General features: G+C 68.2%; 9 non-coding genes across 9 annotated transcripts; all 9 read right to left on the reverse strand.

Annotated features, from left to right (window-relative positions):
* Nucleotides 1-2161: 2161 nt before the first annotated feature.
* On the reverse strand, nucleotides 2162-2280 carry LOC132415504 (5S ribosomal RNA). The gene has a single exon (XR_009517236.1). It is a non-coding gene; the product is annotated as a 5S ribosomal RNA (ribosomal RNA).
* A 931-nt stretch (nucleotides 2281-3211) lies between these two features.
* Nucleotides 3212-3330, reverse strand: LOC132415505 (5S ribosomal RNA). The gene has a single exon (XR_009517237.1). It is a non-coding gene; the product is annotated as a 5S ribosomal RNA (ribosomal RNA).
* A 2692-nt stretch (nucleotides 3331-6022) lies between these two features.
* On the reverse strand, nucleotides 6023-6141 carry LOC132415506 (5S ribosomal RNA). Its single transcript, XR_009517238.1, has one exon. It is a non-coding gene; the product is annotated as a 5S ribosomal RNA (ribosomal RNA).
* A 931-nt stretch (nucleotides 6142-7072) lies between these two features.
* LOC132415507 (5S ribosomal RNA) lies at nucleotides 7073-7191 on the reverse strand. The gene has a single exon (XR_009517239.1). It is a non-coding gene; the product is annotated as a 5S ribosomal RNA (ribosomal RNA).
* Nucleotides 7192-9883: 2692 nt separating this feature from the next.
* On the reverse strand, nucleotides 9884-10002 carry LOC132415510 (5S ribosomal RNA). The gene has a single exon (XR_009517241.1). It is a non-coding gene; the product is annotated as a 5S ribosomal RNA (ribosomal RNA).
* A 2693-nt stretch (nucleotides 10003-12695) lies between these two features.
* On the reverse strand, nucleotides 12696-12814 carry LOC132415511 (5S ribosomal RNA). The gene has a single exon (XR_009517242.1). It is a non-coding gene; the product is annotated as a 5S ribosomal RNA (ribosomal RNA).
* Nucleotides 12815-13747: 933 nt separating this feature from the next.
* LOC132415512 (5S ribosomal RNA) lies at nucleotides 13748-13866 on the reverse strand. Its single transcript, XR_009517243.1, has one exon. It is a non-coding gene; the product is annotated as a 5S ribosomal RNA (ribosomal RNA).
* A 931-nt stretch (nucleotides 13867-14797) lies between these two features.
* LOC132415513 (5S ribosomal RNA) lies at nucleotides 14798-14916 on the reverse strand. The gene has a single exon (XR_009517244.1). It is a non-coding gene; the product is annotated as a 5S ribosomal RNA (ribosomal RNA).
* Nucleotides 14917-17606: 2690 nt separating this feature from the next.
* LOC132415514 (5S ribosomal RNA) lies at nucleotides 17607-17725 on the reverse strand. The gene has a single exon (XR_009517245.1). It is a non-coding gene; the product is annotated as a 5S ribosomal RNA (ribosomal RNA).
* Between the last annotated feature and the right edge of the window lie 2690 nt (nucleotides 17726-20415).

Below are 20415 nucleotides of genomic sequence, written 5' to 3' on the forward strand. Positions count from 1 at the left end.
CGCGGTGACACGCCAGAGGGGCGGTGTGGGGGGGGGCTTTTGTCGCAGGGAGCTGTGGAGGGACACACCGGCACACAGGTGGCGGCACCGGGGCTGGGCGCCGGTGGGGGCGGCCAGGTGCAGGTCGAGGGGCTCGCGGGCCGAAAGGACGGCAACTGGGCCCATGGCGGAGTCTGGGTGTGGAGGGCTCTGAGCCTCCATCCGCTCTGGTGCCTCGGGGCTACGGGCCCGAAGCCTGGTAGCGCGACACCCCACCGGCCCACAGACGTAGCCTCCCCAGCTGTGCTCGCAGCGAGTGCAACCGCAGCCTGCATCCCTCCACGGGACACTTGGATTACTCCCGCGATCCCCACGAGGTGCGGCACCCGGCGGCCGAATGGGCTGAGATCCTGCCCTTGCGGCGCCCTGTGGCCACCTCCGCCTCCCTCACGGTACTGGCCGAGGCCTCGCACCAGCGGGCGCCGGCTCCCAGCTCAGCGCTGCTCCTCCGCCCCTCTCACCTCCTGCCCGACGTCCAGGCTACCGAGCACCCTCCACCCCCGCCCACCTTCATGCCACTCAGCCGGAACCCGGGAGGCAATGCCAACTACCAGGTGTATGACAGTCTGGTGCTGAAGCGGCAACCGCAGGAGGGCCAAGCGCGGGCCGACTCGCTGCTACCTTCCACCTCGGCCTCCAGGCCCTCTCTGCACGGGAGCCAGACTGGGAAAATGAACGTACCAGCAGCAAATGGGGGCAGGGGCAGGGGGCGGCAGGGCATGGAGAGAGGAATAAAGAGCGCCAGAGTCCAGGAAACATTGGTGGTCTGTGGCTTGGAAGCGCCACTCCTTCTGCCAGCCTGGGTCCCTGCGCTTGGCTTCCTGCAATAAGAAGCCAGTGTCCCCTTCTTGGCCTGAGGGTCCCTTTGGTTTAGTGGCCACAGTTCTGCCAGCAGGCCCCTCCTGGTCCTATACCATGCACTAAGTACATCTGCAGCTGCAGACTCCAAACCCCTGGTCTCTGGGCACCTCCTCTGTGTCTCAGCTGTCCCTGTCCACAGAGAGCCTCATACAAGAAGTTGCTTCCAAACTGGGAGGTTCCACATCTGGGCAGGTCCAGCTCCAGGCCCAGTGAAGGGCATGAAGAAGGCTGAGGCTCTGGACTCCAGCCAGGCCTTCAGCAGGCCTCTGAGGCCAAGGTCTTCCTAGTCTCAAGAGGGGCCAAGAGACGCAATGTGTCATTTGAACAAGTGAGTCAGCGGGCGGTGAGCGAATGAATGACCGCTCGAGGGGATGTATGCCGGCCACCGGGCCCTGTTTGACTGTCCAGGCTCAGCTTACCTGACCCTGGTTACCAGGGAATGCCACTCTGGGCCCACCTTTTCATCCCCCTCCCTCACTGTGACCTCACCCCCTGCCCCATTATGACCCAGTCTGGCTCCCAGTTAAAACTGGAGGGCAGAGGGCCCAGGCAGTCCTGGGACCAACGGCCATGGGTGAGCGAAACTACTACCGAGCCGAGCCGTTCACTGGCCCCATCCCCAGGAAATGCCAGGAGCAAGGATACTCAATTCTTCTGATCCCGGTCAGCTTCATCTTGCTCAACGTGGGGATCAACGTGGTGACTATGGTCAGGGCAGGATCTGTGCAGCGCGGTTGGGGGAGCCCTGGGGTCTTGAAGGGGCTGAGGTGGGAGGGCTGCTGGGGTGTGACCGGACAAGGGTTGGATTTCAGGGCTCACCCTGCTCCCGGCCTCCCCCCTCCCCTTCTTCCCTCAACTCTGGAGGCATCTGAAGAGATTCTTGCGGGCACTTTTCAATCGTATTTTCCACAAAGGTGAGTGGGCGCCGGCGTGGGTTCAGGGGATGTGGGCCTGTCCCCTTTCTTCTATCCCTGCCTTGATTCTCAGCCCCTCAGGAACCCAGGCCCTGACCCATCTCGCCTTTCCCCACAGACAAGCAAGCCAGCTGTGTAGGCAGCCATCGCATGTGCATGCGCTGCTCCGTGGATCCCAAGAACCTGTGCTCAAGAGTTTCTTCCCGCTTCTGCCATCGCCCAAGCTTCCTGCTGGGGCAGGCAAACCACCTTGACTACTGCCTGCAGCGGGGCTCGGCGGGGGCGGAGCCGGCGGCCCCCCCGCCGCGGGCGAGTAAAGGAGAAGGCGGGCGGAGCGGGAGGCAAAAAGCCTACAGCACCCGGTATTCCCAGGCGGTCTCCCATCCAAGTACTAACCAGGCCCGACCCTGCTTAGCTTCCGAGATCAGACGAGATCGGGCGCGTTCAGGGTGGTATGGCCGTAGACGGGGGCGGGGGCCGCGGGCGGCCTCTTGAGGCCCAGTTTCGCTGGCGCTGGCGCCTTAACGCCAGCCTGGCGGCCGGCCCGCCCCGGCAGGGCCCCCTCGCCCGCCCAGGCAGGGGGAACGGAGGTCTCGGGTATCGGGCGGCGGCGGAGGGTTTGGCGACCACCTCCCAGCCCAGGGCGGCCGTGACCCAGCAAACCCTTGGGCGCTTGGCGCCCCGCCCAAGATCCCGCACGTCGCTCACAGGGACGTGGCCCCAGAGGCTTCAGGGCCCGGGGCCCGCGGTCCCTTGGGCATCGGCCCTGCCCGCCCACGCGGCGCTAGGCGCAGCCCGGCCGCAGCCCGGGCCGGCCCTCCTGCCCGACAGCAGCTGGCCCGAAGCCACTGGGAGCCACCATTGAGTCGCCACGGCCCCTCAGCCCCGGCAAGGCCACCCTTGCCCCCACACCCCCCGCCGAGCTCAGGACCCCGCCCCTGGTGGCCGGCAGGCCCGGGCAAGCGGCCCCTGCCCTCGATCCCGCTCCCGCACCCGGCCGCGGTGACACGCCAGAGGGGCGGGGTGGGGGGGGGCTTTTGTCGGAGGGAGCTGTGGAGGGACACACAGGCACACAGGTGGCGGCGCCGGGGCTGGGCGCCGGTGGGGGCGGCCAGGTGCAGGTCGAGGGGCTCGCGGGCCGAAAGGACGGCAGCTGGGCCGGCGGCGGAGTCTGGGTCCGGGCCGGCCACCCCGGGAGCGTCTGGGGTGCGGCTGCCTTCCAGGGCCGCCTTCTGGCCGCCTGGCCGGCCGGGCCGGCGGGGAGCGCCCCCGCCGTCGCGCGCCGTGGTGGGAGGGGCCTGAGGAGGTGGGGCCTGCAGCGGGGCCCGGCGGGGGCGGAGCCGGCGGCCCCCGCCGCGGGCGAGTAAAGGAGAAGGCGGGCGGAGCGGCAGGCAAAAAGCCTACAGCACCCGGTATTCCCAGGCGGTCTCCCATCCAAGTACTAACCAGGCCCGACCCTGCTTAGCTTCCGAGATCAGACGAGATCGGGCGCGTTCAGGGTGGTATGGCCGTAGACGGGGGCGGGGGCTGCGGGCGGCCTCTTGAGGCCCAGTTTCGCTGGCGCTGGCGCCTTAACGCCGGCCTGGCGGCCGGCCCGCCCCGGCAGGGCCCCCTCGCCCGCCCAGGCAGCGGGAACGGAGGTCTCGGGTATCGGGCGGCGGCGGAGGGTTTGGAGACCACCTCCCAGCCCAGGGCGGCCGTGACCCAGCAAACCCTTGGGCGCTTGGCGCCCCTCCCAAGATCCCGCACGTCGCTCACAGGGACGTGGCCCCGGAGGCTTCATGGCCCGGGGCCCGCGGTCCCTTGGGCATCGGCCCTGCCCGCCCACGCGGCGCTAGGCGCAGCCCGGCCGCAGCCCGGGCCGGCCCTCCTGCCCGACAGCAGCTGCCCGAAGCCACTGGGAGCCACCATTGAGTCGCCACGGCCCCTCAGCCCCAGCAAGGCCACCCTTGCCCCCACACCCCCCGCCGAGCTCAGGACCCCGCCCCTGGTGGCCGGCAGGACCGGGGAAGCGGCCCCTGCCCTCGATCCCGCTCCCGCACCCGGCCGCGGTGACACGCCAGAGGGGCGGTGTGGGGGGGGGCTTTTGTCGCAGGGAGCTGTGGAGGGACACACCGGCACACAGGTGGCGGCACCGGGGCTGGGCGCCGGTGGGGGCGGCCAGGTGCAGGTCGAGGGGCTCGCGGGCCGAAAGGACGGCAACTGGGCCCATGGCGGAGTCTGGGTGTGGAGGGCTCTGAGCCTCCATCCGCTCTGGTGCCTCGGGGCTACGGGCCCGAAGCCTGGTAGCGCGACACCCCACCGGCCCACAGACGTAGCCTCCCCAGCTGTGCTCGCAGCGAGTGCAACCGCAGCCTGCATCCCTCCACGGGACACTTGGATTACTCCCGCGATCCCCACGAGGTGCGGCACCCGGCGGCCGAATGGGCTGAGATCCTGCCCTTGCGGCGCCCTGTGGCCACCTCCGCCTCCCTCACGGTACTGGCCGAGGCCTCGCACCAGCGGGCGCCGGCTCCCAGCTCAGCGCTGCTCCTCCGCCCCTCTCACCTCCTGCCCGACGTCCAGGCTACCGAGCACCCTCCACCCCCGCCCACCTTCATGCCACTCAGCCGGAACCCGGGAGGCAATGCCAACTACCAGGTGTATGACAGTCTGGTGCTGAAGCGGCAACCGCAGGAGGGCCAAGCGCGGGCCGACTCGCTGCTACCTTCCACCTCGGCCTCCAGGCCCTCTCTGCACGGGAGCCAGACTGGGAAAATGAACGTACCAGCAGCAAATGGGGGCAGGGGCAGGGGGCGGCAGGGCATGGAGAGAGGAATAAAGAGCGCCAGAGTCCAGGAAACATTGGTGGTCTGTGGCTTGGAAGCGCCACTCCTTCTGCCAGCCTGGGTCCCTGCGCTTGGCTTCCTGCAATAAGAAGCCAGTGTCCCCTTCTTGGCCTGAGGGTCCCTTTGGTTTAGTGGCCACAGTTCTGCCAGCAGGCCCCTCCTGGTCCTATACCATGCACTAAGTACATCTGCAGCTGCAGACTCCAAACCCCTGGTCTCTGGGCACCTCCTCTGTGTCTCAGCTGTCCCTGTCCACAGAGAGCCTCATACAAGAAGTTGCTTCCAAACTGGGAGGTTCCACATCTGGGCAGGTCCAGCTCCAGGCCCAGTGAAGGGCATGAAGAAGGCTGAGGCTCTGGACTCCAGCCAGGCCTTCAGCAGGCCTCTGAGGCCAAGGTCTTCCTAGTCTCAAGAGGGGCCAAGAGACGCAATGTGTCATTTGAACAAGTGAGTCAGCGGGCGGTGAGCGAATGAATGACCGCTCGAGGGGATGTATGCCGGCCACCGGGCCCTGTTTGACTGTCCAGGCTCAGCTTACCTGACCCTGGTTACCAGGGAATGCCACTCTGGGCCCACCTTTTCATCCCCCTCCCTCACTGTGACCTCACCCCCTGCCCCATTATGACCCAGTCTGGCTCCCAGTTAAAACTGGAGGGCAGAGGGCCCAGGCAGTCCTGGGACCAACGGCCATGGGTGAGCGAAACTACTACCGAGCCGAGCCGTTCACTGGCCCCATCCCCAGGAAATGCCAGGAGCAAGGATACTCAATTCTTCTGATCCCGGTCAGCTTCATCTTGCTCAACGTGGGGATCAACGTGGTGACTATGGTCAGGGCAGGATCTGTGCAGCGCGGTTGGGGGAGCCCTGGGGTCTTGAAGGGGCTGAGGTGGGAGGGCTGCTGGGGTGTGACCGGACAAGGGTTGGATTTCAGGGCTCACCCTGCTCCCGGCCTCCCCCCTCCCCTTCTTCCCTCAACTCTGGAGGCATCTGAAGAGATTCTTGCGGGCACTTTTCAATCGTATTTTCCACAAAGGTGAGTGGGCGCCGGCGTGGGTTCAGGGGATGTGGGCCTGTCCCCTTTCTTCTATCCCTGCCTTGATTCTCAGCCCCTCAGGAACCCAGGCCCTGACCCATCTCGCCTTTCCCCACAGACAAGCAAGCCAGCTGTGTAGGCAGCCATCGCATGTGCATGCGCTGCTCCGTGGATCCCAAGAACCTGTGCTCAAGAGTTTCTTCCCGCTTCTGCCATCGCCCAAGCTTCCTGCTGGGGCAGGCAAACCACCTTGACTACTGCCTGCAGCGGGGCTCGGCGGGGGCGGAGCCGGCGGCGCCCCCGCCGCGGGCGAGTAAAGGAGAAGGCGGGCGGAGCGGGAGGCAAAAAGCCTACAGCACCCGGTATTCCCAGGCGGTCTCCCATCCAAGTACTAACCAGGCCCGACCCTGCTTAGCTTCCGAGATCAGACGAGATCGGGCGCGTTCAGGGTGGTATGGCCGTAGACGGGGGCGGGGGCCGCGGGCGGCCTCTTGAGGCGCAGTTTCGCTGGCGCTGGCGCCTTAACGCCAGCCTGGCGGCCGGCCCGCCCCGGCAGGGCCCCCTCGCCCGCCCAGGCAGGGGGAACGGAGGTCTCGGGTATCGGGCGGCGGCGGAGGGTTTGGCGACCACCTCCCAGCCCAGGGCGGCCGTGACCCAGCAAACCCTTGGGCGCTTGGCGCCCCGCCCAAGATCCCGCACGTCGCTCACAGGGACGTGGCCCCAGAGGCTTCAGGGCCCGGGGCCCGCGGTCCCTTGGGCATCGGCCCTGCCCGCCCACGCGGCGCTAGGCGCAGCCCGGCCGCAGCCCGGGCCGGCCCTCCTGCCCGACAGCAGCTGGCCCGAAGCCACTGGGAGCCACCATTGAGTCGCCACGGCCCCTCAGCCCCGGCAAGGCCACCCTTGCCCCCACACCCCCCGCCGAGCTCAGGACCCCGCCCCTGGTGGCCGGCAGGCCCGGGCAAGCGGCCCCTGCCCTCGATCCCGCTCCCGCACCCGGCCGCGGTGACACGCCAGAGGGGCGGGGTGGGGGGGGGCTTTTGTCGGAGGGAGCTGTGGAGGGACACACAGGCACACAGGTGGCGGCGCCGGGGCTGGGCGCCGGTGGGGGCGGCCAGGTGCAGGTCGAGGGGCTCGCGGGCCGAAAGGACGGCAGCTGGGCCGGCGGCGGAGTCTGGGTCCGGGCCGGCCACCCCGGGAGCGTCTGGGGTGCGGCTGCCTTCCAGGGCCGCCTTCTGGCCGCCTGGCCGGCCGGGCCGGCGGGGAGCGCCCCCGCCGTCGCGCGCCGTGGTGGGAGGGGCCTGAGGAGGTGGGGCCTGCAGCGGGGCCCGGCGGGGGCGGAGCCGGCGGCCCCCGCCGCGGGCGAGTAAAGGAGAAGGCGGGCGGAGCGGCAGGCAAAAAGCCTACAGCACCCGGTATTCCCAGGCGGTCTCCCATCCAAGTACTAACCAGGCCCGACCCTGCTTAGCTTCCGAGATCAGACGAGATCGGGCGCGTTCAGGGTGGTATGGCCGTAGACGGGGGCGGGGGCTGCGGGCGGCCTCTTGAGGCCCAGTTTCGCTGGCGCTGGCGCCTTAACGCCGGCCTGGCGGCCGGCCCGCCCCGGCAGGGCCCCCTCGCCCGCCCAGGCAGCGGGAACGGAGGTCTCGGGTATCGGGCGGCGGCGGAGGGTTTGGAGACCACCTCCCAGCCCAGGGCGGCCGTGACCCAGCAAACCCTTGGGCGCTTGGCGCCCCTCCCAAGATCCCGCACGTCGCTCACAGGGACGTGGCCCCGGAGGCTTCATGGCCCGGGGCCCGCGGTCCCTTGGGCATCGGCCCTGCCCGCCCACGCGGCGCTAGGCGCAGCCCGGCCGCAGCCCGGGCCGGCCCTCCTGCCCGACAGCAGCTGCCCGAAGCCACTGGGAGCCACCATTGAGTCGCCACGGCCCCTCAGCCCCGGCAAGGCCACCCTTGCCCCCACACCCCCCGCCGAGCTCAGGACCCCGCCCCTGGTGGCCGGCAGGACCGGGGAAGCGGCCCCTGCCCTCGATCCCGCTCCCGCACCCGGCCGCGGTGACACGCCAGAGGGGCGGGGTGGGGGGGGGCTTTTGTCGGAGGGAGCTGTGGAGGGACACACCGGCACACAGGTGGCGGCACCGGGGCTGGGCGCCGGTGGGGGCGGCCAGGTGCAGGTCGAGGGGCTCGCGGGCCGAAAGGACGGCAACTGGGCCCATGGCGGAGTCTGGGTGTGGAGGGCTCTGAGCCTCCATCCGCTCTGGTGCCTCGGGGCTACGGGCCCGAAGCCTGGTAGCGCGACACCCCACCGGCCCACAGACGTAGCCTCCCCAGCTGTGCTCGCAGCGAGTGCAACCGCAGCCTGCATCCCTCCACGGGACACTTGGATTACTCCCGCGATCCCCACGAGGTGCGGCACCCGGCGGCCGAATGGGCTGAGATCCTGCCCTTGCGGCGCCCTGTGGCCACCTCCGCCTCCCTCACGGTACTGGCCGAGGCCTCGCACCAGCGGGCGCCGGCTCCCAGCTCAGCGCTGCTCCTCCGCCCCTCTCACCTCCTGCCCGACGTCCAGGCTACCGAGCACCCTCCACCCCCGCCCACCTTCATGCCACTCAGCCGGAACCCGGGAGGCAATGCCAACTACCAGGTGTATGACAGTCTGGTGCTGAAGCGGCAACCGCAGGAGGGCCAAGCGCGGGCCGACTCGCTGCTACCTTCCACCTCGGCCTCCAGGCCCTCTCTGCACGGGAGCCAGACTGGGAAAATGAACGTACCAGCAGCAAATGGGGGCAGGGGCAGGGGGCGGCAGGGCATGGAGAGAGGAATAAAGAGCGCCAGAGTCCAGGAAACATTGGTGGTCTGTGGCTTGGAAGCGCCACTCCTTCTGCCAGCCTGGGTCCCTGCGCTTGGCTTCCTGCAATAAGAAGCCAGTGTCCCCTTCTTGGCCTGAGGGTCCCTTTGGTTTAGTGGCCACAGTTCTGCCAGCAGGCCCCTCCTGGTCCTATACCATGCACTAAGTACATCTGCAGCTGCAGACTCCAAACCCCTGGTCTCTGGGCACCTCCTCTGTGTCTCAGCTGTCCCTGTCCACAGAGAGCCTCATACAAGAAGTTGCTTCCAAACTGGGAGGTTCCACATCTGGGCAGGTCCAGCTCCAGGCCCAGTGAAGGGCATGAAGAAGGCTGAGGCTCTGGACTCCAGCCAGGCCTTCAGCAGGCCTCTGAGGCCAAGGTCTTCCTAGTCTCAAGAGGGGCCAAGAGACGCAATGTGTCATTTGAACAAGTGAGTCAGCGGGCGGTGAGCGAATGAATGACCGCTCGAGGGGATGTATGCCGGCCACCGGGCCCTGTTTGACTGTCCAGGCTCAGCTTACCTGACCCTGGTTACCAGGGAATGCCACTCTGGGCCCACCTTTTCATCCCCCTCCCTCACTGTGACCTCACCCCCTGCCCCATTATGACCCAGTCTGGCTCCCAGTTAAAACTGGAGGGCAGAGGGCCCAGGCAGTCCTGGGACCAACGGCCATGGGTGAGCGAAACTACTACCGAGCCGAGCCGTTCACTGGCCCCATCCCCAGGAAATGCCAGGAGCAAGGATACTCAATTCTTCTGATCCCGGTCAGCTTCATCTTGCTCAACGTGGGGATCAACGTGGTGACTATGGTCAGGGCAGGATCTGTGCAGCGCGGTTGGGGGAGCCCTGGGGTCTTGAAGGGGCTGAGGTGGGAGGGCTGCTGGGGTGTGACCGGACAAGGGTTGGATTTCAGGGCTCACCCTGCTCCCGGCCTCCCCCCTCCCCTTCTTCCCTCAACTCTGGAGGCATCTGAAGAGATTCTTGCGGGCACTTTTCAATCGTATTTTCCACAAAGGTGAGTGGGCGCCGGCGTGGGTTCAGGGGATGTGGGCCTGTCCCCTTTCTTCTATCCCTGCCTTGATTCTCAGCCCCTCAGGAACCCAGGCCCTGACCCATCTCGCCTTTCCCCACAGACAAGCAAGCCAGCTGTGTAGGCAGCCATCGCATGTGCATGCGCTGCTCCGTGGATCCCAAGAACCTGTGCTCAAGAGTTTCTTCCCGCTTCTGCCATCGCCCAAGCTTCCTGCTCGGGCAGGCAAACCACCTTGACTACTGCCTGCAGCGGGGCTCGGCGGGGGCGGAGCCGGCGGCCCCCCCGCCGCGGGCGAGTAAAGGAGAAGGCGGGCGGAGCGGGAGGCAAAAAGCCTACAGCACCCGGTATTCCCAGGCGGTCTCCCATCCAAGTACTAACCAGGCCCGACCCTGCTTAGCTTCCGAGATCAGACGAGATCGGGCGCGTTCAGGGTGGTATGGCCGTAGACGGGGGCGGGGGCCGCGGGCGGCCTCTTGAGGCGCAGTTTCGCTGGCGCTGGCGCCTTAACGCCAGCCTGGCGGCCGGCCCGCCCCGGCAGGGCCCCCTCGCCCGCCCAGGCAGGGGGAACGGAGGTCTCGGGTATCGGGCGGCGGCGGAGGGTTTGGCGACCACCTCCCAGCCCAGGGCGGCCGTGACCCAGCAAACCCTTGGGCGCTTGGCGCCCCGCCCAAGATCCCGCACGTCGCTCACAGGGACGTGGCCCCAGAGGCTTCAGGGCCCGGGGCCCGCGGTCCCTTGGGCATCGGCCCTGCCCGCCCACGCGGCGCTAGGCGCAGCCCGGCCGCAGCCCGGGCCGGCCCTCCTGCCCGACAGCAGCTGGCCCGAAGCCACTGGGAGCCACCATTGAGTCGCCACGGCCCCTCAGCCCCGGCAAGGCCACCCTTGCCCCCACATCCCCCGCCGAGCTCAGGACCCCGCCCCTGGTGGCCGGCAGGCCCGGGCAAGCGGCCCCTGACCTCGATCCCGCTCCCGCACCCGGCCGCGGTGACACGCCAGAGGGGCGGGGTGGGGGGGGGCTTTTGTCGGAGGGAGCTGTGGAGGGACACACAGGCACACAGGTGGCGGCGCCGGGGCTGGGCGCCGGTGGGGGCGGCCAGGTGCAGGTCGAGGGGCTCGCGGGCCGAAAGGACGGCAACTGGGCCCATGGCGGAGTCTGGGTGTGGAGGGCTCTGAGCCTCCATCCGCTCTGGTGCCTCGGGGCTACGGGCCCGAAGCCTGGTAGCGCGACACCCCACCGGCCCACAGACGTAGCCTCCCCAGCTGTGCTCGCAGCGAGTCCAACCGCAGCCTGCACCCCTCCACGGGACACTTGGATTACTCCCGCGATCCCCACGAGGTGCGGCACCCGGCGGCCGAATGGGCTGAGATCCTGCCCTTGCGGCGCCCTGTGGCCACCTCCGCCTCCCTCACGGTACTGGCCGAGGCCTCGCACCAGCGGGCGCCGGCTCCCAGCTCAGCGCTGCTCCTCCGCCCCTCTCACCTCCTGCCCGACGTCCAGGCTACCGAGCACCCTCCACCCCCGCCCACCTTCATGCCACTCAGCCGGAACCCGGGAGGCAATGCCAACTACCAGGTGTATGACAGTCTGGTGCTGAAGCGGCAACCGCAGGAGGGCCAAGCGCGGGCCGACTCGCTGCTACCTTCCACCTCGGCCTCCAGGCCCTCTCTGCACGGGAGCCAGACTGGGAAAATGAACGTACCAGCAGCAAATGGGGGCAGGGGCAGGGGGCGGCAGGGCATGGAGAGAGGAATAAAGAGCGCCAGAGTCCAGGAAACATTGGTGGTCTGTGGCTTGGAAGCGCCACTCCTTCTGCCAGCCTGGGTCCCTGCGCTTGGCTTCCTGCAATAAGAAGCCAGTGTCCCCTTCTTGGCCTGAGGGTCCCTTTGGTTTAGTGGCCACAGTTCTGCCAGCAGGCCCCTCCTGGTCCTATACCATGCACTAAGTACATCTGCAGCTGCAGACTCCAAACCCCTGGTCTCTGGGCACCTCCTCTGTGTCTCAGCTGTCCCTGTCCACAGAGAGCCTCATACAAGAAGTTGCTTCCAAACTGGGAGGTTCCACATCTGGGCAGGTCCAGCTCCAGGCCCAGTGAAGGGCATGAAGAAGGCTGAGGCTCTGGACTCCAGCCAGGCCTTCAGCAGGCCTCTGAGGCCAAGGTCTTCCTAGTCTCAAGAGGGGCCAAGAGACGCAATGTGTCATTTGAACAAGTGAGTCAGCGGGCGGTGAGCGAATGAATGACCGCTCGAGGGGATGTATGCCGGCCACCGGGCCCTGTTTGACTGTCCAGGCTCAGCTTACCTGACCCTGGTTACCAGGGAATGCCACTCTGGGCCCACCTTTTCATCCCCCTCCCTCACTGTGACCTCACCCCCTGCCCCATTATGACCCAGTCTGGCTCCCAGTTAAAACTGGAGGGCAGAGGGCCCAGGCAGTCCTGGGACCAACGGCCATGGGTGAGCGAAACTACTACCGAGCCGAGCCGTTCACTGGCCCCATCCCCAGGAAATGCCAGGAGCAAGGATACTCAATTCTTCTGATCCCGGTCAGCTTCATCTTGCTCAACGTGGGGATCAACGTGGTGACTATGGTCAGGGCAGGATCTGTGCAGCGCGGTTGGGGGAGCCCTGGGGTCTTGAAGGGGCTGAGGTGGGAGGGCTGCTGGGGTGTGACCGGACAAGGGTTGGATTTCAGGGCTCACCCTGCTCCCGGCCTCCCCCCTCCCCTTCTTCCCTCAACTCTGGAGGCATCTGAAGAGATTCTTGCGGGCACTTTTCAATCGTATTTTCCACAAAGGTGAGTGGGCGCCGGCGTGGGTTCAGGGGATGTGGGCCTGTCCCCTTTCTTCTATCCCTGCCTTGATTCTCAGCCCCTCAGGAACCCAGGCCCTGACCCATCTCGCCTTTCCCCACAGACAAGCAAGCCAGCTGTGTAGGCAGCCATCGCATGTGCATGCGCTGCTCCGTGGATCCCAAGAACCTGTGCTCAAGAGTTTCTTCCCGCTTCTGCCATCGCCCAAGCTTCCTGCTCGGGCAGGCAAACCACCTTGACTACTGCCTGCAGCGGGGCTCGGCGGGGGCGGAGCCGGCGGCCCCCCCGCCGCGGGCGAGTAAAGGAGAAGGCGGGCGGAGCGGGAGGCAAAAAGCCTACAGCACCCGGTATTCCCAGGCGGTCTCCCATCCAAGTACTAACCAGGCCCGACCCTGCTTAGCTTCCGAGATCAGACGAGATCGGGCGCGTTCAGGGTGGTATGGCCGTAGACGGGGGCGGGGGCCGCGGGCGGCCTCTTGAGGAGCAGTTTCGCTGGCGCTGGCGCCTTAACTCCAGCCTGGCGGCCGGCCCGCCCCGGCAGGGCCCCCTCGCCCGCCCAGGCAGGGGGAACGGAGGTCTCGGGTATCGGGCGGCGGCGGAGGGTTTGGCGACCACCTCCCAGCCCAGGGCGGCCGTGACCCAGCAAACCCTTGGGCGCTTGGCGCCCCGCCCAAGATCCCGCACGTCGCTCACAGGGACGTGGCCCCGGAGGCTTCAGGGCCCGGGGCCCGCGGTCCCTTGGGCATCGGCCCTGCCCGCCCACGCGGCGCTAGGCGCAGCCCGGCCGCAGCCCGGGCCGGCCCTCCTGCCCGACAGCAGCTGGCCCGAAGCCACTGGGAGCCACCATTGAGTCGCCACGGCCCCTCAGCCCCGGCAAGGCCACCCTTGCCCCCACACACCCGGCCGAGCTCAGGACCCCGCCCCTGATGGCCGGCAGGCCCGGGGAAGCGGCCCCTGCCCTCGATCCCGCTCCCGCACCCGGCCGCGGTGACACGCCAGAGGGGCGGGGTGGGGGGGGGCTTTTGTCGGAGGGAGCTGTGGAGGGACACACAGGCACACAGGTGGCGGCGCCGGGGCTGGGCGCCGGTGGGGGCGGCCAGGTGCAGGTCGAGGGGCTCGCGGGCCGAAAGGACGGCAGCTGGGCCCGCGGCGGAGTCTGGGACCGGGCCGGCCACCCCGGGAGCGTCTGGGGTGCGGCTGCCTTCCAGGGCCGCCTTCTGGCCGCCTGGCCGGCCGGGCCGGCGGGGATCGCCCCCGCCGGCGCGCGCCGTGGTGGGAGGGGCCTGAGGAGGTGGGGCCTGCAGCGGGGCCCGGCGGGGGCGGAGCCGGCGGCCCCCCCGCCGCGGGCGAGTAAAGGAGAAGGCGGGCGGAGCGGCAGGCAAAAAGCCTACAGCACCCGGTATTCCCAGGCGGTCTCCCATCCAAGTACTAACCAGGCCCGACCCTGCTTAGCTTCCGAGATCAGACGAGATCGGGCGCGTTCAGGGTGGTATGGCCGTAGACGGGGAGTGGGGCCGCGGGCGGCCTCTTGAGGCCCAGTTTCGCTGGCGCTGGCGCCTTAACGCCGGCTTGGCGGCCGGCCCGCCCCGGCAGGGCCCCCTCGCCCGCCCAGGCAGGGGGAACGGAGGTCTCGGGTATCGGGCGGCGGCGGAGGGTTTGGAGACCACCTCCCAGCCCAGGGCGGCCGTGACCCAGCAAACCCTTGGGCGCTTGGCGCCCCTCCCAAGATCCCGCACGTCGCTCACAGGGACGTGGCCCCGGAGGCTTCATGGCCCGGGGCCCGCGGTCCCTTGGGCATCGGCCCTGCCCGCCCACGCGGCGCTAGGCGCAGCCCGGCCGCAGCCCGGGCCGGCCCTCCTGCCCGACAGCAGCTGGCCCAAAGCCACTGGGAGCCACCATTGAGTCGCCACGGCCCCTCAGCCCCGGCAAGGCCACCCTTGCCCCCACACCCCCCGCCGAGCTCAGGACCCCGCCCCTGGTGGCCGGCAGGCCCGGGCAAGCGGCCCCTGCCCTCGATCCCGCTCCCGCACCCGGCCGCGGTGACACGCCAGAGGGGCGGGGTGGGGGGGGGCTTTTGTCGGAGGGAGCTGTGGAGGGACACACAGGCACACAGGTGGCGGCGCCGGGGCTGGGCGCCGGTGGGGGCGGCCAGGTGCAGGTCGAGGGGCTCGCGGGCCGAAAGGACGGCAGCTGGGCCGGCGGCGGAGTCTGGGTCCGGGCCGGCCACCCCGGGAGCGTCTGGGGTGCGGCTGCCTTCCAGGGCCGCCTTCTGGCCGCCTGGCCGGCCGGGCCGGCGGGGAGCGCCCCCGCCGTCGCGCGCCGTGGTGGGAGGGGCCTGAGGAGGTGGGGCCTGCAGCGGGGCCCGGCGGGGGCGGAGCCGGCGGCCCCCGCCGCGGGCGAGTAAAGGAGAAGGCGGGCGGAGCGGCAGGCAAAAAGCCTACAGCACCCGGTATTCCCAGGCGGTCTCCCATCCAAGTACTAACCAGGCCCGACCCTGCTTAGCTTCCGAGATCAGACGAGATCGGGCGCGTTCAGGGTGGTATGGCCGTAGACGGGGGCGGGGGCTGCGGGCGGCCTCTTGAGGCCCAGTTTCGCTGGCGCTGGCGCCTTAACGCCGGCCTGGCGGCCGGCCCGCCCCGGCAGGGCCCCCTCGCCCGCCCAGGCAGCGGGAACGGAGGTCTCGGGTATCGGGCGGCGGCGGAGGGTTTGGAGACCACCTCCCAGCCCAGGGCGGCCGTGACCCAGCAAACCCTTGGGCGCTTGGCGCCCCTCCCAAGATCCCGCACGTCGCTCACAGGGACGTGGCCCCGGAGGCTTCATGGCCCGGGGCCCGCGGTCCCTTGGGCATCGGCCCTGCCCGCCCACGCGGCGCTAGGCGCAGCCCGGCCGCAGCCCGGGCCGGCCCTCCTGCCCGACAGCAGCTGCCCGAAGCCACTGGGAGCCACCATTGAGTCGCCACGGCCCCTCAGCCCCAGCAAGGCCACCCTTGCCCCCACACCCCCCGCCGAGCTCAGGACCCCGCCCCTGGTGGCCGGCAGGACCGGGGAAGCGGCCCCTGCCCTCGATCCCGCTCCCGCACCCGGCCGCGGTGACACGCCAGAGGGGCGGTGTGGGGGGGGGCTTTTGTCGCAGGGAGCTGTGGAGGGACACACCGGCACACAGGTGGCGGCACCGGGGCTGGGCGCCGGTGGGGGCGGCCAGGTGCAGGTCGAGGGGCTCGCGGGCCGAAAGGACGGCAACTGGGCCCATGGCGGAGTCTGGGTGTGGAGGGCTCTGAGCCTCCATCCGCTCTGGTGCCTCGGGGCTACCGGCCCGAAGCCTGGTAGCGCGACACCCCACCGGCCCACAGACGTAGCCTCCCCAGCTGTGCTCGCAGCGAGTGCAACCGCAGCCTGCATCCCTCCACGGGACACTTGGATTACTCCCGCGATCCCCACGAGGTGCGGCACCCGGCGGCCGAATGGGCTGAGATCCTGCCCTTGCGGCGCCCTGTGGCCACCTCCGCCTCCCTCACGGTACTGGCCGAGGCCTCGCACCAGCGGGCGCCGGCTCCCAGCTCAGCGCTGCTCCTCCGCCCCTCTCACCTCCTGCCCGACGTCCAGGCTACCGAGCACCCTCCACCCCCGCCCACCTTCATGCCACTCAGCCGGAACCCGGGAGGCAATGCCAACTACCAGGTGTATGACAGTCTGGTGCTGAAGCGGCAACCGCAGGAGGGCCAAGCGCGGGCCGACTCGCTGCTACCTTCCACCTCGGCCTCCAGGCCCTCTCTGCACGGGAGCCAGACTGGGAAAATGAACGTACCAGCAGCAAATGGGGGCAGGGGCAGGGGGCGGCAGGGCATGGAGAGAGGAATAAAGAGCGCCAGAGTCCAGGAAACATTGGTGGTCTGTGGCTTGGAAGCGCCACTCCTTCTGCCAGCCTGGGTCCCTGCGCTTGGCTTCCTGCAATAAGAAGCCAGTGTCCCCTTCTTGGCCTGAGGGTCCCTTTGGTTTAGTGGCCACAGTTCTGCCAGCAGGCCCCTCCTGGTCCTATACCATGCACTAAGTACATCTGCAGCTGCAGACTCCAAACCCCTGGTCTCTGGGCACCTCCTCTGTGTCTCAGCTGTCCCTGTCCACAGAGAGCCTCATACAAGAAGTTGCTTCCAAACTGGGAGGTTCCACATCTGGGCAGGTCCAGCTCCAGGCCCAGTGAAGGGCATGAAGAAGGCTGAGGCTCTGGACTCCAGCCAGGCCTTCAGCAGGCCTCTGAGGCCAAGGTCTTCCTAGCCTCAAGAGGGGCCAAGAGACGCAATGTGTCATTTGAACAAGTGAGTCAGCGGGCGGTGAGCGAATGAATGACCGCTCGAGGGGATGTATGCCGGCCACCGGGCCCTGTTTGACTGTCCAGGCTCAGCTTACCTGACCCTGGTTACCAGGGAATGCCACTCTGGGCCCACCTTTTCATCCCCCTCCCTCACTGTGACCTCACCACCTGCCCCATTATGACCCAGTCTGGCTCCCAGTTAAAACTGGAGGGCAGAGGGCCCAGGCAGTCCTGGGACCAACGGCCATGGGTGAGCGAAACTACTACCGAGCCGAGCCATTCACTGGCCCCATCCCCAGGAAATGCCAGGAGCAAGGATACTCAATTCTTCTGATCCCGGTCAGCTTCATCTTGCTCAACGTGGGGATCAACGTGGTGACTATGGTCAGGGCAGGATCTGTGCAGCGCGGTTGGGGGAGCCCTGGGGTCTTGAAGGGGCTGAGGTGGGAGGGCTGCTGGGGTGTGACCGGACAAGGGTTGGATTTCAGGGCTCACCCTGCTCCCGGCCTCCCCCCTCCCCTTCTTCCCTCAACTCTGGAGGCATCTGAAGAGATTCTTGCGGGCACTTTTCAATCGTATTTTCCACAAAGGTGAGTGGGCGCCGGCGTGGGTTCAGGGGATGTGGGCCTGTCCCCTTTCTTCTATCCCTGCCTTGATTCTCAGCCCCTCAGGAACCCAGGCCCTGACCCATCTCGCCTTTCCCCACAGACAAGCAAGCCAGCTGTGTAGGCAGCCATCGCATGTGCATGCGCTGCTCCGTGGATCCCAAGAACCTGTGCTCAAGAGTTTCTTCCCGCTTCTGCCATCGCCCAAGCTTCCCGCTCGGGCAGGCAAACCACCTTGACTACTGCCTGCAGCGGGGCCCGGCGGGGGCGGAGCCGGCGGCCCCCGCCGCGGGCCAGTAAAGGAGAAGGCGGGCGGAGCGGGAGGCAAAAAGCCTACAGCACCCGGTATTCCCAGGCGGTCTCCCATCCAAGTACTAACCAGGCCCGACCCTGCTTAGCTTCCGAGATCAGACGAGATCGGGCGCGTTCAGGGTGGTATGGCCGTAGACGGGGGCGGGGGCCGCGGGCTGCCTCTTGAGCCGCAGTTTCGCTGGCGCTGGCGCCTTAACGCCAGCCTGGCGGCCGGCCCGCCCCGGCAGGGCCCCCTCGCCCGCCCAGGCAGGGGGAACGGAGGTCTCGGGTATCGGGCGGCGGCGGAGGGTTTGGCGACCACCTCCCAGCCCAGGGCGGCCGTGACCCGGCAAACCCTTCCGCGCTTGGCGCCCCGCCCAAGATCCCGCACGTCGCTCACAGGGACGTGGCCCCGGAGGCTTCAGGGCCCGGGGCCCGCGGTCCCTTGGGCATCGGCCCTGCCCGCCCACGCGGCGCTAGGCGCAGCCCGGCCGCAGCCCGGGCCGGCCCTCCTGCCCGACAGCAGCTGGCCCGAAGCCACTGGGAGCCACCATTGAGTCGCCACGGCCCCTCAGCCCCGGCAAGGCCACCCCTGCCCCACACCCCCCGCCGAGCTCAGGACCCCGGCCCTGGTGGCCGGCAGGCCCGGGGAAGCGGCCCCTGCCCTCGATCCCGCTCCCGCACCCGGCCGCGGTGACACGCCAGAGGGGCGGGGTGGGGGGGGGTGGGCTTTTGTCGGAGGGAGCTGTGGAGGGACACACCGGCACACAGGTGGCGGCGCCGGGGCTGGGCGCCGGTGGGGGCGGCCAGGTGCAGGTCGAGGGGCTCGCGGGCCGAAAGGACGGCAGCTGGGCCCGCGGCGGAGTCTGGGTCTGGAGGGCTCTGAGCCTCCATCCGCTCTGGTGCCTCGGGGCTACCGGCCCGAAGCCTGGTAGCGCGACACCCCACCGGCCCACAGACGTAGCCTCCCCAGCTGTGCTCACAGCGAGTCCAACCGCAGCCTGCACCCCTCCACGGGACACTTGGATTACTCCCGCGATCCCCACGAGGTGTGGCACCCGGCGGCCGAATGAGCTGAGATCTTGCCCTTGCGGCGCCCCGTGGCCACCTCCGCCTCCCTCACGGTACTGGCCGAGGCCTCGGACCAGCGGGCCCCGGCTCCCAGCTCAGCGCTGCTCCTCCGCCCCTCTCACCTCCTGCCCGACGTCCAGGCTACCGAGCACCCTCCACCCCCGCCCACCTTCATGCCACTCAGCCGGAACCCAGGAGGCAATGCCAACTACCAGGTGTATGACAGTCTGGTGCTGAAGCGGCAACCGCAGGAGGACCAAGCGCGGGCCAACTCGCTGCTACCTTCCACCTCGGCCTCCAGGCCCTCTCTGCACGGGAGCCAGACTGGGAAAATGAACTTACCAGCAGCAAATGGGGGCGGGGGCAGGGGCAGGGGGCGGCAGGGCATGGAGAGAGGAATAAAGAGCGCCAGAGTCCAGGAAACATTGGTGGTCTGTGGCTTGGAAGCGCCACTCCTTCTGCCAGCCTGGGTCCCTGCGCTTGGCTTCCTGCAATAAGAAGCCAGTGTCCCCTTCTTGGCCTGAGGGTCCCTTTGGTTTAGTGGCCACAGTTCTGCCAGCAGGCCCCTCCTGGTCCTATACCATGCACTAAGTACATCTGCAGCTGCAGACTCCAAACCCCTGGTCTCTGGGCACCTCCTCTGTGTCTCAGCTGTCCCTGTCCACAGAGCGCCTCATACAAGAAGTTGCTTCCAAACTGGGAGGTTCCACATCTGGGCAGGTCCAGCTCCAGGCCCAGTGAAGGGCATGAAGAAGGCTGAGGCTCTGGACTCCAGCCAGGCCTTCAGCAGGCCTCTGAGGCCCAGGTCTTCCTAGTCTCAAGAGGGGCCTAGAGACGCAATGTGTCATTTGAACAAGTGAGTCAGTGGGCGGTGAGCGAATGAATGACCGCTCGAGGGGATGTATGCCGGCCACCGGGCCCCGTTTGACTGTCCAGGCTCAGCTTACCTGACCCTGGTTACCAGGGAATGCCACTCTGGGCCCTCCTTTTCATCCCCCTCCCTCACTGTGACCTCACCACCTGCCCCATTATGACCCAGTCTGGCTCCCAGTTAAAACTGGAGGGCAGGGGGCCCAGGCAGTCCTGGGACCAACGGCCATGGGTGAGCGAAACTACTACCGAGCCGAGCCGTTCACTGGCCCCATCCCCAGGAAATGCCAGGAGCAAGGATACTCAATTCTTCTGATCCCGGTCAGCTTCATCTTGCTCAACGTGGGGATCAACGTGGTGACTATGGTCAGGGCAGGATCTGTGCAGCGCGGTTGGGGGAGCCCTGGGGTCTTGAAGGGGCTGAGGTGGGAGGGCTGCTGGGGTGTGACCGGACAAGGGTTGGATTTCAGGGCTCACCCTGCTCCCGGCCTCCCCCCTCCCCTTCTTCCCTCAACTCTGGAGGCATCTGAAGAGATTCTTGCGGGCACTTTTCAATCGTATTTTCCACAAAGGTGAGTGGGCGCCGGCGTGGGTTCAGGGGATGTGGGCCTGTCCCCTTTCTTCTATCCCTGCCTTGATTCTCAGCCCCTCAGGAACCCAGGCCCTGACCCATCTCGCCTTTCCCCACAGACAAGCAAGCCAGCTGTGTAGGCAGCCATCGCATGTGCATGCGCTGCTCCGTGGATCCCAAGAACCTGTGCTCAAGAGTTTCTTCCCGCTTCTGCCATCGCCCAAGCTTCCCGCTCGGGCAGGCAAACCACCTTGACTACTGCCTGCAGCGGGGCCCGGCGGGGGCGGAGCCGGCGGCCCCCGCCGCGGGCCAGTAAAGGAGAAGGCGGGCGGAGCG

Source organism: Delphinus delphis, chromosome 19, assembly GCF_949987515.2.
Source record: "Delphinus delphis chromosome 19, mDelDel1.2, whole genome shotgun sequence".
Classification (NCBI taxonomy): domain Eukaryota; kingdom Metazoa; phylum Chordata; class Mammalia; order Artiodactyla; family Delphinidae; genus Delphinus; species Delphinus delphis.